Raw genomic sequence first — 15,626 nt, 5'->3', positions numbered from 1 at the left:
CGGCTCGGCCCGCAGAGCCGCCCAGCCTGGCAAGGCCGGCCCCGCAGCCCCCGGGGACCACCTGCTTCCGGGCCCTCGTCTGCCGTGAGTGAAAGCAGGACACGTGCGGTCTCAGGAACAGACAGACCAGCCCACAGCGAGCACCCAGGAAAGTGGCAAACCTTAGAAATTAAGATGGTATTCAGCTCATAACCTCAATATTTATTGTATTGATCCAAAGAAATGTTAACTTCATCTACTGCTGACAGATAATTTATCAAAAAATGTTTTAAATGAGAGAATATTTCATTGCTAAGGTGGCTCGGGAAATTAGTCTCTGGCCTGTGGGCCTGAGGTGCCCCCCCACGCCCCCAGGAGAGGGCCCAGCAGGCGCTGCCACCCGGGACTCAAGACGCGCCCCTGTCCGAGCCCAGCCTTGCACTGGGCCTGTGTCCCACGGTCCCGGTCACACAGATGCAGGCTGGCTGGCCTTTCCCTCCCCCCCGGCAAGTCCCAGAGACCTCCGGAAGCCGAGTCCTAATAAAGCAGCTCGCCTTCCCCTCAGTGGCCGCCGTGCCGCCCAGGCGGGAGTGTGGCCCCCAGCGCGGGCCCCGTAGGTGACGCCCCGACCCACAGCGCTGCCCACTGCAGCTCCGTCCTGCTCAGCAGCCCAAGCAAGGGGGAGGGGCGGTCACCGCGTGGGGCCTGGCTCTGGAATGTTCCTCCTGGCCTGAGAATCCGGCACAGAGAGACCCCTTCCACCTCTGTCCCCCCAGGAGCTGCGAGGCTCCACAGAGCGTCACACCCACGTGTCTGCTGAGACTGTCTGAGTCAAGAGTGCGAATGCGTGAGTGTGTGCGAGTGTCAACGTGTGTCTAAGGAGTGTGAGTGACTCGGGGTGTGTGTGGATGTGTCTAGGGACTGTGAGTGACTCTTGAGTGTGTGTGGATGTGTCTAGGGACTGTGAGTGACTCTTGAGTGTGTGTGTGTGTGTGTGGATGTGTCTAAGGAGTGTGAGTGACTCGGGATGTGTGTGTGTGTGTGTGTCTAAGGACTGTGAGTGACTCAGGTGTGTGTGTGTGTGTCTAAGGACTGTGAGTGACTTGGGGTGTGTGTGTGGATGTGTCTAAGGACTGTCAGTGACTCAGGGTGTGTGTGTGTGTGTGTCTAAGGACTGTGAGTGACCCTGGGTGTGTGTGTGTGGATGTGTCTAAGGAGTGTGAGTGACTCAGGGTGTGTGTGTGGATGTGTCTAAGGACTGTGAGTGACCCTGGGTGTGTGTGGATGTGTCTAAGGACTGTGAGTGACTCTGAGTGTGTGTGTGTGTGTGTGTGTGTGTGTCTAAGGACTGTGAGTGACTCGGGGTGAGTGATTGGTGACCGTGAGGCAGATGTCTGTGTCAGTGTGTGTAATGTGAGTGTGTGTGTGTATGTGTCTGAGCGCGCGCGCACGCGCGCGCGTGTGTGTGTGTGTGTGTGTGTGGATATGTGTGTGTGTGGCCACACTAAGCTAACTCCGCGCCCACATTTCCTCCTAGTGACCCCTCTCAAACATCCTTCAGGCGCTGTCCCAGGTAATGGTCAAGATAGCCACATGGGCACTTGGGGTCACGCGGCCTTTGACCCCTGGTCTCTCCTGGAAGCCCGTTTCAGGCTCTGAGGCCCATCCCTCACATGATTTCTCTCGACTGGAAACATCTGCCCGGAAATGACAAGCCTCCATCCAGCCCGAGCTGCCTCCCCCCACCCCACCCCCGCCCCCACCATGTTTGACCCTTCAGGCCTCCAGGCCAGCTGGGCGGGCGGAGGCGTCCGTCCACGACACGGACCCAGCTGGAGCTCCCCGGGTGGCTCGGGGTCCCCGCGGCAGCTCGGTCCAGCTCCTCGTCACGGAGTGAGTCTGGGTCCAACCTGCCCACTCAAGCTCATCCCCCGGTAAAACCCAGAGCGTGCAGGTGGGTCTCGGGATTTATTAAATTTTCTCAATTTCATGTCTTAGGAAGTCACCCCTGCACAGGGAAATTTCCGAATATTAAAAACATATGTACCTAGGACAGAGCCCCCGGGAAGGCCGCGGTTATTCTGATATATCACACATAGTAAATGTTTTAACCAAGTCTGCGTGAACTCTCTGTATTAATCATGGGTAAATGCTGCATGCGTCAGTATAATTAAGCAGGAAGTCATATTACAAGTGATAAATATCGCAGACAATAAAGTGTAGCCGCGAATGTTGACCTTCGGTGCTTGTTAACAATGCAGACTCTGCCACGGCCGCAACACAATTATTAGCGGCTAATTGAAGGGTCAAGATCCCAAAGATTCATAATTAGGCTGAGAGTGCTCTGCTCATCAGAGGGTTAATAAATGCCACGCGGGCCCTGTCGGCCCGAGCCTCTGAGCCCCTGGCTGGTCCGGGACGGGCAGCCCTGAGGGGCTCTCGGCCCTCCACCAGCCGGCAGCTCACAGCAACGCACCCCAGCACCCCCAGAGTGGCCAAAATCAAAAATCTAAATAAAGAAAACGTCGTCACGGACAATCTCCGTCCCCTCTGCCCTCAGCCACAGGCCCGTGTGAGCAGAGGCCCCGGCCTGCCCCGGCCTGCCCGGCCTCACCCCTCTCCCAGGGCTGGGCAGAGCTGCTGGACGCCCAGCGGGCCCCTCCCCCAATCCCAAAACCACAGCCCGGCCCCTGGGGCGCCAGCGGGGAACACACAGTGAATTCCTCGGCCAGGAGCAGCCTCGCCCCTCCCGGCTCCCCTGACCCCTGGGTCCCGGCCAGCCAGAGCGGGAGGCCGGGAGGCCCTCGCAGAGCTGGTGTAGTTGGGGGCGCCCCAGAGGGAACGAGGGCCGGTGAGGGGAGCCCCCGGGGGGCACCAGCCCTTGGGAAGGGGAGACGCCCCCGTCCTTCTTTCCTCTCCTGCTTTCTCCCTGCTCTTTCCTTCCTCTTGCCTCTGTTCCTTCCTTCTCTTCCTCCTTCCATCCTCCCTCCATTCTTTTTTTTTCTTTCTTTTCTTCCTTCCTAAAGTTTTCTCTCTCCTTCCCTCACTTTTTCTTCCCGTCTTAATTTCTTCCCTTATCTTTGCTTTGGGAGCTTGCCAGGCTCTGCCGTGCGGGCAGGATACTCTAGGTAACTTGCCGGGTTCTCCGAGAGGGACGAGGGAATCGAACCCAGGTTGGCAACGCCCTATCCGCGGTGCTATTGCTCCAGTATTCGGTATGCCAAAATCAGTAACAACAAGTCTCACAGTGGAGACGCTACTGGCGCCCGCTCGAGAAATCGATGAGCAACAGGACGACAGTGCAATGCAGTGTTGTCTTTGCTCTGGGGACACACCCCACAGTGCTCTGAGCTCACTCCTGTCTCTGTGTCCGGGGGTCAGTCCTGGGCTGCTCAGGGGATCAGTTCAGGGGCTGGAGTTCGACTGGGGCGAGCCCCCCGGCCCTCTCTGTGCGACCTCCACTGAGCTGTTTGGAGGTTTCTCTGCACACATCAGCCCGCCTTGTTCTGGTCTGTCTGCGTCATCCGGGAGCGTGGTAGTCGTGTTCCGTGCCGAGCCGTGCATCCTGCCACCTGCGGCCACTCCGCGGTGCTCAGGGACCCCCCTCGCAGTACCCTGGAGAGCACCGGTGCTGGGGGTCCAACCAGGCCCGGCTGTGTGAAGGCAGCCCCTCCCTGCCGGCCTCTCTCCGGGCCAGAAATGTCGTATTCCATGAGTCAAAAACAACGGGGGACTTCCGGGCGGCAGGGTGGGGGGCTTCAGTCCCAGAGAGCACGCTCAGCGGGAACCGGCCTCCGTTAGGGCGCCAGGGAGGGCCGCCTGCCCCTGTAGCCGCGCTCCTGCTGGGCCGAGCTCCGTCCGCAGACCCTGTCCTGGAGGGCGGCTGGCGGGGCAGCGCTGGGCAGCGGCACCACCCTGGCCACTCCGTCAGCGTCAGGTCACTGCCTCCCGCACATGGCGAGTTTTCTGGAAGGAAGGTGGGTTCGCAGGAGGAAAGGACGCGCCTGGCGTGTCTGGCCACTGGGACGGGCTGGGAGCTGAGCGCCCTTGGTCCCAGGCCTGAGCTGGGGGCAGGGAGGCCAGAGTCCCCAGGACACGGTCACAGGCTGGGGACAGACGGATCGCCGAGACACGGCCTCCACACAGAGCGGCGTGTGGCCACCTGCCTCCCTCTCCTGCCTCCCTCGCCAGACCGCGGGGCCTGAGTCCACCTCTACCTCCTTCCCAGGGCCCCGCTTCCCACCACTGGCCAAATGCAGACCGGTCCGACCCCTCATGCCAGCTCCTCCCCATGTGCCCTTTGACCCTGCGACCCAGAGAAGGTCTCTTCTCCCTTGCCCTGCCGAGAGAACCAGCTGGGAAAATCCCGCCAGCGTCACACCCCACCCAGGAGCGCCAGGTCTCTGCCTTGGGGGTCAGGTCCTTCCGGCCGTGCAGGACGAGGGCAGGCGGGGCCAGGGCCGTCATGGGGCGCAGACAGGAGTCCCTCCGGGGGCACCGGAGACCCCCATGCCCACCCATGGCATCGGCCGGACAGATGCTCAGAGCGCAGTCTCTGATGTCTTGTTTTTATTTCCTTGACTCATCTTTCAGTGTAAACACTCCGTGTTGTTCTAAGAGGTCAGTTTCATCTGCCCGAGCAGCACCCAACTATTTAGGTTTGAAACGACACCACTGTTTAGGGCCCGTCCCTCCCAGAACACATGATTTACTGGTGGGCCACAGGCGCACTGACCACATAGCTCCAAGAAGGACCAGCCAAGTGTTCAATAAACATGAAGCCTGGGCGCGGTTCTCCTTGCAGGGAGCAAACACCAGTGCCCGGGACGAGATGCCGCTCACTGGAGCCCGGCGGCTCGGCCACACTCCCTGCTCCCGTGCCTTCATTTTATGTATTAATTATTTTGTGTTCAGACAAAGACTTTAATTAGGAGTCATAAAGGGTTTCTGAAGAGTGAATAAGTAGCTCCATCTGCATTAAGCTGGTAATAAACGGGCATTTCTAAACGAGGGACTGCCGAGGTGCAGCCTTAACTAAGCCTGAATCTATTAGCCACCAACGCGAGCCAGCCTCATAAAACACTGTTTGCGGGGCCGCGTGACAGCAAGCACGAGGCAGACGGCCGTCGGGCCCTTAAAGAGGAGATAAATTAATTGAAGTTCGGTAGATATTAAAGGCTGAAACTTGCCTTTGAATGTGAAAAATTCAGCAAATATTATCTTGGGCTTGAAACTCTGATGATTAAGAATGGCCTGGCTCTTTGGGATGACAGTACAAAGGCAGACGTGAAACAGAGCAGCGTCTCCAGGACGAGAGGCGAGTAGGTGCACTTGATTAGCTCAGACCTGGAACACAGGATGTGGGGTAAGGGTTAACTGTTGGTGGAGCGCCCGATACTCTAAACAGCGCCCCTCAGCAAAGCGTCTAGACCAGCTCTTAGGCACCAGTTCTAGAAGGTTCCGTGGAAGCACCAGCCCTTCCCTAGTCCTTCCCTGTGCCCTGGGGCCCCGGCTCTCAGCTCTGTTGGGGCCACCCGGGGACGGTGCTTTTCAGGGGCTGGTCTCTGCTTCCCGCCGTTCCGGAGCCAGTTGGCCTCTCGGGGGCAGCTGGGGCCCCGAAGGCTGGAGAGGAGACCCCAGGCCTTTGGGCTGGCTCTGCCCCCGCCCCGGCAGTGCCCAGCTTCTCGCTGAGGCCTTCTCCGGCTTGGCCTGGCCTCCCATTCTCCCCCGATGCTTCAGAGCCAAGATCTGGCCACGATGACCCTCCAAGTGCGGCAAGGCCTGGCATGGGATGGCACGGCAGGAATTTTCAAGAAAACTTGGAGCACTGGGCAGCTCAGGATGCCATGGGCTGTTTCGGAGTGTGGCGGGGAGCCTACTCCTGGGAGCGGCTCCTGTGTCGTCCATGGCCCCGCTGGACACTGACCCCCAGGAAGCAGCAGCTGCGGCTAGAGGGAGGGACCAGCCAGGCGCAAGGCAGAGCCTCAGGGCGCCACTGGGCATCACGGACCACCAAAGGCCCTGCCTGGCGCAGGCCACTGGGAGCCCAGGGCGCAGACTCACTCCCTCCCAGCCTCGGCCTGAGGTCGTGTCTGTGAAGGCCGCCACGAAGCCGAGGCCGAAACTCCCAGGCAGGTGGCCCGGACACAGCAGCCAAGCCTCTGGCTCCCCCGTCCCACGGCCTGGTGGGGGTCTCGCCCGGAAGCCGCTGCCACCAGCTCATCCCTCTGCTGCCCCTCTCTGGAGAAATGCCCATGGCTGCCTCCGCAGGTGTAGAGTAACATGGGGTTTGTCCTTCCAGCCTTGCCGCAGGGAACTCAATTTACCTCAGAGCAATGTCCTTTCTGTATGGACACAGGAAGACAGTTAATATTATGCTGTGTAACTTGGGAGTTGATTGACTCCAATAATATTTACTCCTGGGCATCTGCTTTCTCGAATCAGTTGCCCTTAGTTCCTAGCACCCAAAAGCAGGGTCCTGACGAGGGACGGAATGGACCCAGGGCAAGCTGTGAGCTACCCTGGCATCGAAATGGGCCAGGCCAAAGCGCCACAATACTCAACTATAAGTTGAGAGCATGGTCATAGACAAATGCTGTCATGATCCTAAAGTAACGACGAGACTCGGACCCTGCTGGGGTTAGGAAGACTAACCTGGCCTGAGCACTGTGGTCTGGATTATATAGTGAATGTCCTCAGGAAGAACCAAACTTTAAGTCTGATACATCTCTTACTGTGCCCATACAGAATGACATTGCTAGAAATATTAGAAGTAGATTTACTGCAACTAATTAAGTGGGTTACTAGCTGAGGAAGGAAGAAAGCGACACACCCTGAATGGGATCCCGCCCTTGAGCGGGTCTCCTAGTAATCTGGAGTAATCTCCTTAGATGAGATGCTGTTAATCTCCTGGAGGAGTGGTCTTGCCCCTCTTTGTTGGTTTGTAATGTCCAACCCACCTTGTGTCACCGCCCCATGTGACTGCTGTGTAAACTGAGACTGTACCAGAAGTAAGGAGAAGACACAGAAGCAGAGACAGAGAGAGGTCAGAGGAGACCAGAGGAGAGACGACAGGGACAGAGGCAGAGACGGACAGACAGAAGAGAGCACGCACGGACGCGGAGCACAAAGGGGAGCTCTGGTCCATACCCAGAGCTGGAGAGCACCGGACTCGAGCAGCGTGCCTGAGAACCGCCCCGAAAGCCCTCGAGCAACACAACACACGCCACACCACCCCCTTCCGCGTGCGCACCTTTGTATTTTTACACACTGGGGGTCTTCTGGAAGGATCAGGGGCCTGGGCAGGGCCGGGGGCAGCGGGCGGAGGAGCCCACGCGGAAGAGGCAGGCTGGCTCCGCATGCGACACCTGCCTGCGGCTCAGTTCCCCGGGAAGAGATAAAGCCAGAAGAAAAATGTCCTGCTGCCACTTCCAGCACAGATTGCGCACCTGTCCTCATCCAGGAGAGCGAGAACAGGTCCGAAGGGAGGAACCTTTGGGAGGAACCGAGGCGGGGAAGGAGGGAGGGGCAAAGGCAGAGAGAGAGAGAGAGAGAGAGGCAGGTCAGGAGGAGACTGCGCCAAGCCAGGCCCGGAGACGGGGGAGGCCGGATTCGTGTCCTGAGTGTCCGGACAGTGGACAGCTAGCAGGCAGGGCACAAGCAGCCCCCTGTGACTCTAGCGGGCCAGGGCCCTGAAGCAGGGGGGGCTGCACAGCGGAGCCGCTGCCAGAGGCGAACCCCCTCCCCCGGCGAGAACGCCCGGAGCCCCAGGGCGCTGGAATAAGGCTCCATGTGGTTCCGTTTTTACGGGCGAGTCTGAGACCAGGTGGCTCTGCCGAGAGATTCCCACAGCCCGCGGCCCCCCGCGGCAGCCCGGATGCCTTGAATGTTTTCCTAAAATGAAATTACAAACATGAATCTCCCCTATGCGCGCAGACTGCCACACCAAGCATGCCGATTACAGGCTTGTCATCTTCCCTTTGGAAGCCCCAAACTTCAGCCATAAAAAATGTGCTTATGATACAAGTTTCTGAGCTTAAAAGAGTCCATTGTGTTGGGGGGTGGGGTGGGGTGGGAACCCGCAATGTCTTCGCTTTCTTGAGGGAAAATGATCACACACGGACCCATTCTTACCAGTTTGGATCATGACTCTGATTTTTATTTACCCTCAGAGGAGCTCTGCGTTTTTACAAAGACGTAAGCCCAGCTGCGTGTCACGGATCTGGGGACGGAGAGGGCGAGTGGGTGGGCAGGGAGCGACGGAGACTTCAGAGGCAGAAAGGGGGGGCAACCGAATAGCCAACCGAACAACAACTGACCGACCGCAGAGGCTGAGGGCTGGTGGACACTCGCCCTCCTGGACTCAGAGGCAGTCAGCACCCGTCCTCCAGGCCTGGACACAGCAATCATGGGCCAGGAAGCAAATCTGGAACCGTGCATCCTTCGGAGTCCTAAACCCTATTGCGATCACAGTCTCCATGGAGTTTCCTTTTGCAGGTTTAACGCGGCTCTAGCCTCTACGGTAGGCACAGACACTGTGACTCAGCTGAAGACAAGACCTAGAGGGAAAGGCAGAACCCAGGGCCTCGGGGCCCCGGGTGACCGTTCCTGTGCATTTGCAACGGAAGCGTGTGAGGGTGGGAGGGACACGGGTGCCTGGGACACGCCCCAGTAGCTCAGTCTCAGAGGTAAGAGGAGAAACGCCGGCCAGAGAGACGGCTCAGCGGGCAGGGCACTTTCCTTGTCCGTGGCAAACCCCGATTAACTCCACACGTGGTCCTCCAAGCACCACCAGGACTGATTCCTGAACACAACACCAGAAGAAATCTCTAAGAAATCCTGGGCGTTCCCCTCCCAAAACAAAACAAAAGTAAAATAATAGCAATCACAAGTATCACTGTATCACTGTCATCTCGTTGTTCGTTATTCGTCGATTTACTCGATCGGGCACCAGTAACGTCTCTATTCCTCCCAGCCCTGAGATTTTAGCAGCCTCCCCTTACTCATCTTTCCCAACGATTGGAGGCTCTTTCAAAGTCAGGGAATGAGAACTATTGTTACTGTTTTGGGCATATCGAATACACCATGGGTAGCTTGCTGGGCTCTGCTGTGCGGGCGGGATACTCTCAGTAGCTTGCCGGGCTCTCTGAGATATACATACATACACACACACACACACACACACATATATATATATATATTACTCTCTATGATTTATTGCCCACTCTCTGAACTCCATCCAATATGGTGATTATGGAAAATGGGTAGGAAGTGTCTTATAATGTGTCCGGAGGGCGGCCTGGAGCTTGGCAGTGGTTGGGTAGTGGAGGTCGGCTGCCGGGCTGGTCCCTTGGTGGGGGAGGGTTCTCACCCGCCCCCTCCCCTCTGGGGCGCCCCGAGTGAACACAGCCTGGTGTGGAGTCCCAAGTATAGGAGCAACAAAAGAATTACTAAAAGAATCCACCGTGAAACAGTTAAGCAAACCTGTTTTAAGAGCGTCTTTCTGGGCTGGAGAGAGAGGACGGGGGGAGACGCTCGCCGCATCCGAGGCTAGCCCTCGGCTTTCCCGCAACGCTGGGAATCCTGCAGAGGCAAGTAGAACGCGCACGGCGGGTCCCGCGAGCACCCAGTGAGCACCCAGTGAGCACCCAGAAGGAAGCTGGGCCTCGGGAGAGACCCCACGCCTCACAGCCCGGGGAACACGGGCCTGGGGTCTCTCGCACACAGCCCACGTGTGTGCCGGACAGAGCCGCTGCCTCAGCCGCTGCCTCAGCGTTGCAGCCCCCAGCCACGCCCCCCGCGACCCCCCTCCCCCGCCCAGCCCCCAACTCCTCGTCTCGGCCCCCAGCCCATAAGCCAGGGTCGGCAGACATGAAGTGCCCAGAGTACCTTCTGCCCTCCAAGGGAAACCGAAACCCCGCAGAGACAGACAGACAGACAGGCAGGCAGGGTGGGGGAGGCCAGGATGGTCGGGGTGACCATCTGTAAGGACAGGCCCGACGTAAGCGTCGCACTGTGGCTTCCGCTCCCGGAAGGACCCGGCTCACCCGCCAGCCTCAGGGGAGAGCGAAGGCCGGGGCCCCTCGGCCCCCCCAGGGGCCCCACACCCACCTCTCCCCGACAGGGCCCTGAACCCGCCCTCCCGCAGGCCCCCTCGTCTGCAATGCTGAGCCCCAGGCGCCTCCCTCATCCACCCCACGCCCCTGCCACAGGGCCCCGAAGTGCCCGAGTCCCCCGTGCAGGGCAACGGCACACACGGGGCCTCGCGGGGACAGCGGGCTCCAGCCCCCGGCCACAGCACAGCATGTTCCCCCTGGGGTCTCGGGACGCTGGCCAGGGCCGCAGAGGGCCACGTGCCGCCCTGTCCCAGGAGGGGGCAGCTGTCGCCACGGTGCCCTCAACCCTGGCCTCGCCGCAGGCCCAGCTCAGGAGACGGACAGTGTGTGACACAGACTCGGGAGTCAGATGCCAGAGGCCCCCCCAGCCCCCACCCAACAGGGCGGCTGGCGGCCACCAGAGCGGGGAGAATCTCGGGAGCGTGTCCAGGGGCCTGGAGGGGTCAGGCAGGGCCTGGGCATCCAGGAAGCCCTCAGAGCTGTCCCGGAGTCTCGAGTCTGTCATGACAGGCAGCACGAGCCTTGGGGAAGGAACCGCCCCAGGGCCAGCAGGTGGGGGGTCCCGACAGGAGGGTCCTGCCCTGCTGGACTCACCTCGGGGAGCAGAGAGGACGCCAGAATGTTTCGTGCCAGACCAAGTGTGCAGTAGGACGGCATTTGCCTTACGTGTGGTTGGCCGGGTTTGATGCCTGCACCCTGTACGGTCCCTCAAGCTCACCAGGAGTGAGCCCCGAGCACAGAGCCAGGAGTCAGCCCCAAGCACAAAGCCAGGAGTCAGCCCTGAGCACAGAGCCGGGAGTGAGCCCCGAGCACAGAGCCGGGAGTCAGCCCCGAGCACAAATCCAGGAGTCAGCCCCAAACACAAAGCCAGGAGTCAGCCCTGAGCACAGAGCCAGGAGTGAGCCCTGAGCACAGAGCCAGGAGTCAGCCCTGAGCACAGAACCGGGAGTCATCCCCCAGCACAGAGGCGGGAGTCGGCCTGAGTACTGCTAGGTGTCACCCACCCAAAAAATGATTTAAAACCCAAAATGAGAGAGTGAATGCCAGTCCCTTTGGAAGGTCAGACCCTAGACGAGGGCAGGGCGGTAAAGCACCCTGGGCACCCTGGGGTGGGCGGACAGTGGGTGGGCGATTGCCGGGCGCGCTAGAAGATGGTGTCTCAGAGCCCTCATGAGACCAAACCACAGAGCAGGTGGGGCAGAGCAGGTCCCGGAAGGGAGCCCGGAGCCACAGGCGCCTGCCTGAAGGGGTGTGCGACCGGGGCCTCCGAGGGCCACAGGCCCAGGGGCTCAGCACACGTGGCACCGAGTTCAGCAGCCCAGACTGTGTGCCCGCAGAGGCCCTGGGGACACCAAACAGGTGAGAAGGGACAAGGCTGGCAGGGCCCCTCAGGCCTTCTGGCCGGGTCAGCAGGACCCCAGGGTGGAGCAAAGCTTAGTCTCTGTGGTGGACAGAAGGGCACTGGGTGAGGGCGGCAAGCATGAGGAGAGGAGAGAGGGAGGGAGGGAGGGAGGGAGAGAGGGAGGGAGGGAGGGAGGGGGAGGGGGAGGGAGGGAGGGAGGGAGGGAGGGGGAGGGGGAGGGAGGGAGGGAGGGGGAAGGGGGAGAATGAGAGACAGAGAGGAAGAGATAGGGAGAGAGAGAAGGAGAGACAGGGAGGGAGGGAGAGAGAGAGGGAGAGAGAGACAGAGTAGAGAGGGAGAGAGGGGGAGAGGAGGGGAAGGGGCAGGGGGGCGGCAGGGAGAGGGGGAGAGCTCACACAAAAGCATGAACCGTGCCCCTCAGAAGGAGCCCACCCACCAAAATCCCAAAGCACATCAAAGGGAGCTGGAAGAAAGACGGGCTGCAGCACAGCGGGAATTCATTCCAGACACAAATATGCTCTTTGGAGCGCCAAGGAGCTTTAAAACATGCTTCAGATGGTAAATGAATAAACACAAATATTATCATCTCAATACGTTACGAACGGATAAGACAGGATCGGAGCCGTACCTGCAGGCGCCCGGACACGGAGCAGAGCCCGGAGGCCCAGGGACACCCCGACGTTCGCAAAAGCGACAAACACCAACCCCGGCCTCCAATACAGACATTTTGTTCAACACTGGCCAGGATCTTTTCCCTCATTAACATTAAAAAGAAAAAAATGTTTGAACCAAACAAGTGCCTCAAGAATCCTTGTGCATGAGAGAGGGTCAGTTACAGTAACTGTGAAGAACAATCAATCGTGCTCCGTAAGAAATGTCTGAAGCATGCAGCTGGGTGGTGGGCTCCATAAACAGTGCTCACCCCAGCAGCGGGACATGGGAGCTCGGGTGCGAGTCGGCTGCTCCTCTGGGCCAAGCGCAGAGATACCACAGCTCTGCTGCGTCTGGATTTGGGGGTGTGGAGACGCTGGGCGGGGGACAGGGCTATGGACTGGTCTCGTCCGCGTCCGCCTGGAGCTCAGCTCACGTCAACACCGAGAACTCACGACCCTTCCGAGCGGGCGCCAGTGAGCGGGGAGGCAAGCGGGAAGGTCCCTGCACAGCCACCGGCGCCCGAGCGGGTGCCGAGGCGAACGGGGCCCCCGGCGGTTCTAGCAGAGCCCTGGAGGGGTACTCGGACCCGTACCTCAGAACCTGCCACCGCGGGCCCCGCCCCGCCCGGGCACGCCAGCGGCTCACGAGGCCCCGGAACTTCCCTTCCTAGAGCCTGGGACCCGCAGCTCCGTCTCCTGGGCTGACGTCGGAGGGGGGCAGCCCGGCCACCCCAGCCCACGCCAAAGTACCCCCAACACTCACGAAGTAACAGTGGACACAGGAAGCTGTACAAGCGCAACCTCACAGAACACGTCCCCAGTCAGCACTCACAGAGACCCCACAGGAGCGCCGGGAGGGGAGAAAGGAGCCCGCCACCAGCCGAGCTCGTCCAGAGTCCTCCTTAGCAGCCCGACGGGACCCCGGGAGCGAGCTGCAGGGTCCCACCTCCAGGCGCCACAGCTTCACGCGGAAGCAGCGCAGACCCCCACACGATGAGGAAACGAGGCCTGAAGCCCCGGCGGGAAACCCCCCCACACACAGTCCCCCGATGAGGGATTCAGAGATGAAATGTGAGGATGTTCCTTTCATGAGCTCCAAGAAGCGGTGGGACAGACACCCAGTAAAATACAGGAGGGTAGGCAAGAAACCGTGGAAATGACAGTCAATAAAACGCGGGAAGAGATGAGAGTAGGAATAAGAAAGCTACAAGCAGAAGTGTCACTAATAAAAAATTTGGTGGATGAAATTAAAAACTCAGTGGGTGCCCTCAACAGGAGAATAACAGCCGAAGACAAAATTAGGAGCTTGAAGAAGAGCTGCAGAAAGCACCCAGGCTACAACAGAAGACGGAAAGGGACCTCAAAATAGCTCAAGGGCGAGTAAGAGACCTAGGGGATGAATTCAAGAGGAACAACGTCAGAATCATCTGAGTACCAGAGGGACAGGGAGGCAACCCCGATGAAATAGCCACAGTGAAAGGGATCATCGCTGAGAAGTTCCCAGAGCTGGAGAATGCAGACATCCAGATCCAAGAAGGGTACCAGTTAGAAGAGACCCTAATAAAAAGACTCCAAGACATGTCATAATCAGAACAATAAACACCACAGATGGAGACACAGGCTGCAAGCAGCAAGGTCAAAGAAGGAAATCACGTATGAAGAAGCACCCCTTAGATTCACAGCAGACTTATCAGAGGAAACCGTCAGAGCCCAAAGACAATGGTGGGATATAGTGGAAAAGCTCAATGAAATGAACGCCTCACCAAGAATACTTGGTCCAACTAGACTCTCACTCAGACCTGAAGGAATGATACACTATTTCATGGATAAACACAGCTCAGGAACTTCATAGACTCAAAATCAACCTTAAAAGGACGGAAGGGGCTACTGTAAGACAAGACGAATCTACAAGCACAGCAAACCTCTGCTGAAAGATGGCACAAAACCCTCTGACAATAATCTCTCTCAGTGTAAATGGTCTAAATGCACCAATTAAGAGACACATAGTGGCAAAATGGATTAAAAAACTGAATCCAACATTCTTCTGCCTACAGAAAAAGCACATCTGGACAGTCAGAGCAAACACAGACTCAAAATCAAAGGCTGGAAAACAATCCTGCAAGCAAACAACTCCCTCCAAAAGCTGGGGTGGCCTTACTAGTGTCTGACAACATAAATTTCAGGATGAAAAAATTAGAAGGGACAGCAAAGGCCGTTTCTCAATAGTCAAGGGATATGCACAGCAGGAAGATATCACAGTCCTAAACATACGCCCACCAATGAGGGACCAGCTAAACTCTTAAAACAATTGCTAATAGATTCAAGGAGGACATTGGCAGCAACAAAATAGTAGTTGGAGACTCCAACACCGTCCTGTCACCTCTGGATAAGTCAGCAGGACTGAAGCTCAGCACGGAAGCACCGGCTCTGACGGAAAAAATGGGAGAGAAAGGGCTAGCAGACGGCTTTTTATCCACCCAAAGCCGGGTACACGTTCTTCTCCAATGTACATGGAACATTTTCCAAGATAGACCACATGCTGGGCCACAAAACATACCTCAATAAAATCAAAAAGATATACATTGTATCAACTATATTTTCAGACCACGATGTACCGAAAATAGAAATTAATCATGCACAGAAATGGAGACTCAAATCAAACACGTGGAAACTAAACAGCTCACTGATGAATAACCAGTGGGTTAGAGAGGAAATCGAAGAAGAAATCAAGAGATTCCTGGAAACAAATGAGAACAAGTACACAAGCTACTAGAACTTGTGGGACACTGCTAAAGTAGTGTTAAGAGTCAAGTTTTATCTCTGCAGGCATTTCTCAGGAGGAAAGAAAGGGCCCACATAAATAGCCTGACATCACAGCTTGATATCTTAGAAAATGACCAACAAAAGGAGCCCAAACCAGGCAGGAGGAAAGAAATAATAAAACTTAGAGCAGAAATCAGTGAGCTAGAATCCCCCTCAAAAAAATTTAAAAGATCAATTAAACCAAGAGCTGGTTCTTTGAAAAAATAAACAAGATCAATAAACCACTAGCAAGACACAAAGAAAGAGAGAAAGAGAACCCTAATAAATCAGATCAGAATTGAAAAGAGGGACTTCACAACAGAAACCACAGAAATTCAGAAGTTCATCGGAGATTACTTTGAGAATCTGTATGGCAAGAAACAAGAGAACCTAGAAGAAATGGATAAATTCCTGGACTCCTATGACCTGCCAAGGCTGAACCAAGAAGATTTGGAATTCCTGAATAGACCTTATTACTATCAAGAAAACTGAGACAGTAATCAGAAGTCTTCCCAGTAACAAAAGCCGAGGTCCAGATGGATTCACTAGTGAATTCTTCCAAACCTCTAAAGAGACCTGTTGCCAGTCCTTTTCAAACTTTTCCAAGAAACTGAAGAAACAGAAACTCTCCCAAACAATTTCTATGTGGCACATATCACACTAATACCAAAAACAGACAGAGCCACCACCACCAAAAAAAAAAAAACCAAATAA

This window comes from Sorex araneus, chromosome 11, assembly GCF_027595985.1.
Source record: "Sorex araneus isolate mSorAra2 chromosome 11, mSorAra2.pri, whole genome shotgun sequence".
NCBI lineage: Eukaryota > Metazoa > Chordata > Mammalia > Eulipotyphla > Soricidae > Sorex > Sorex araneus.
The sequence above is the reverse complement of the archived record's forward strand: the minus strand, read 5'-3'. Positions refer to the sequence as shown.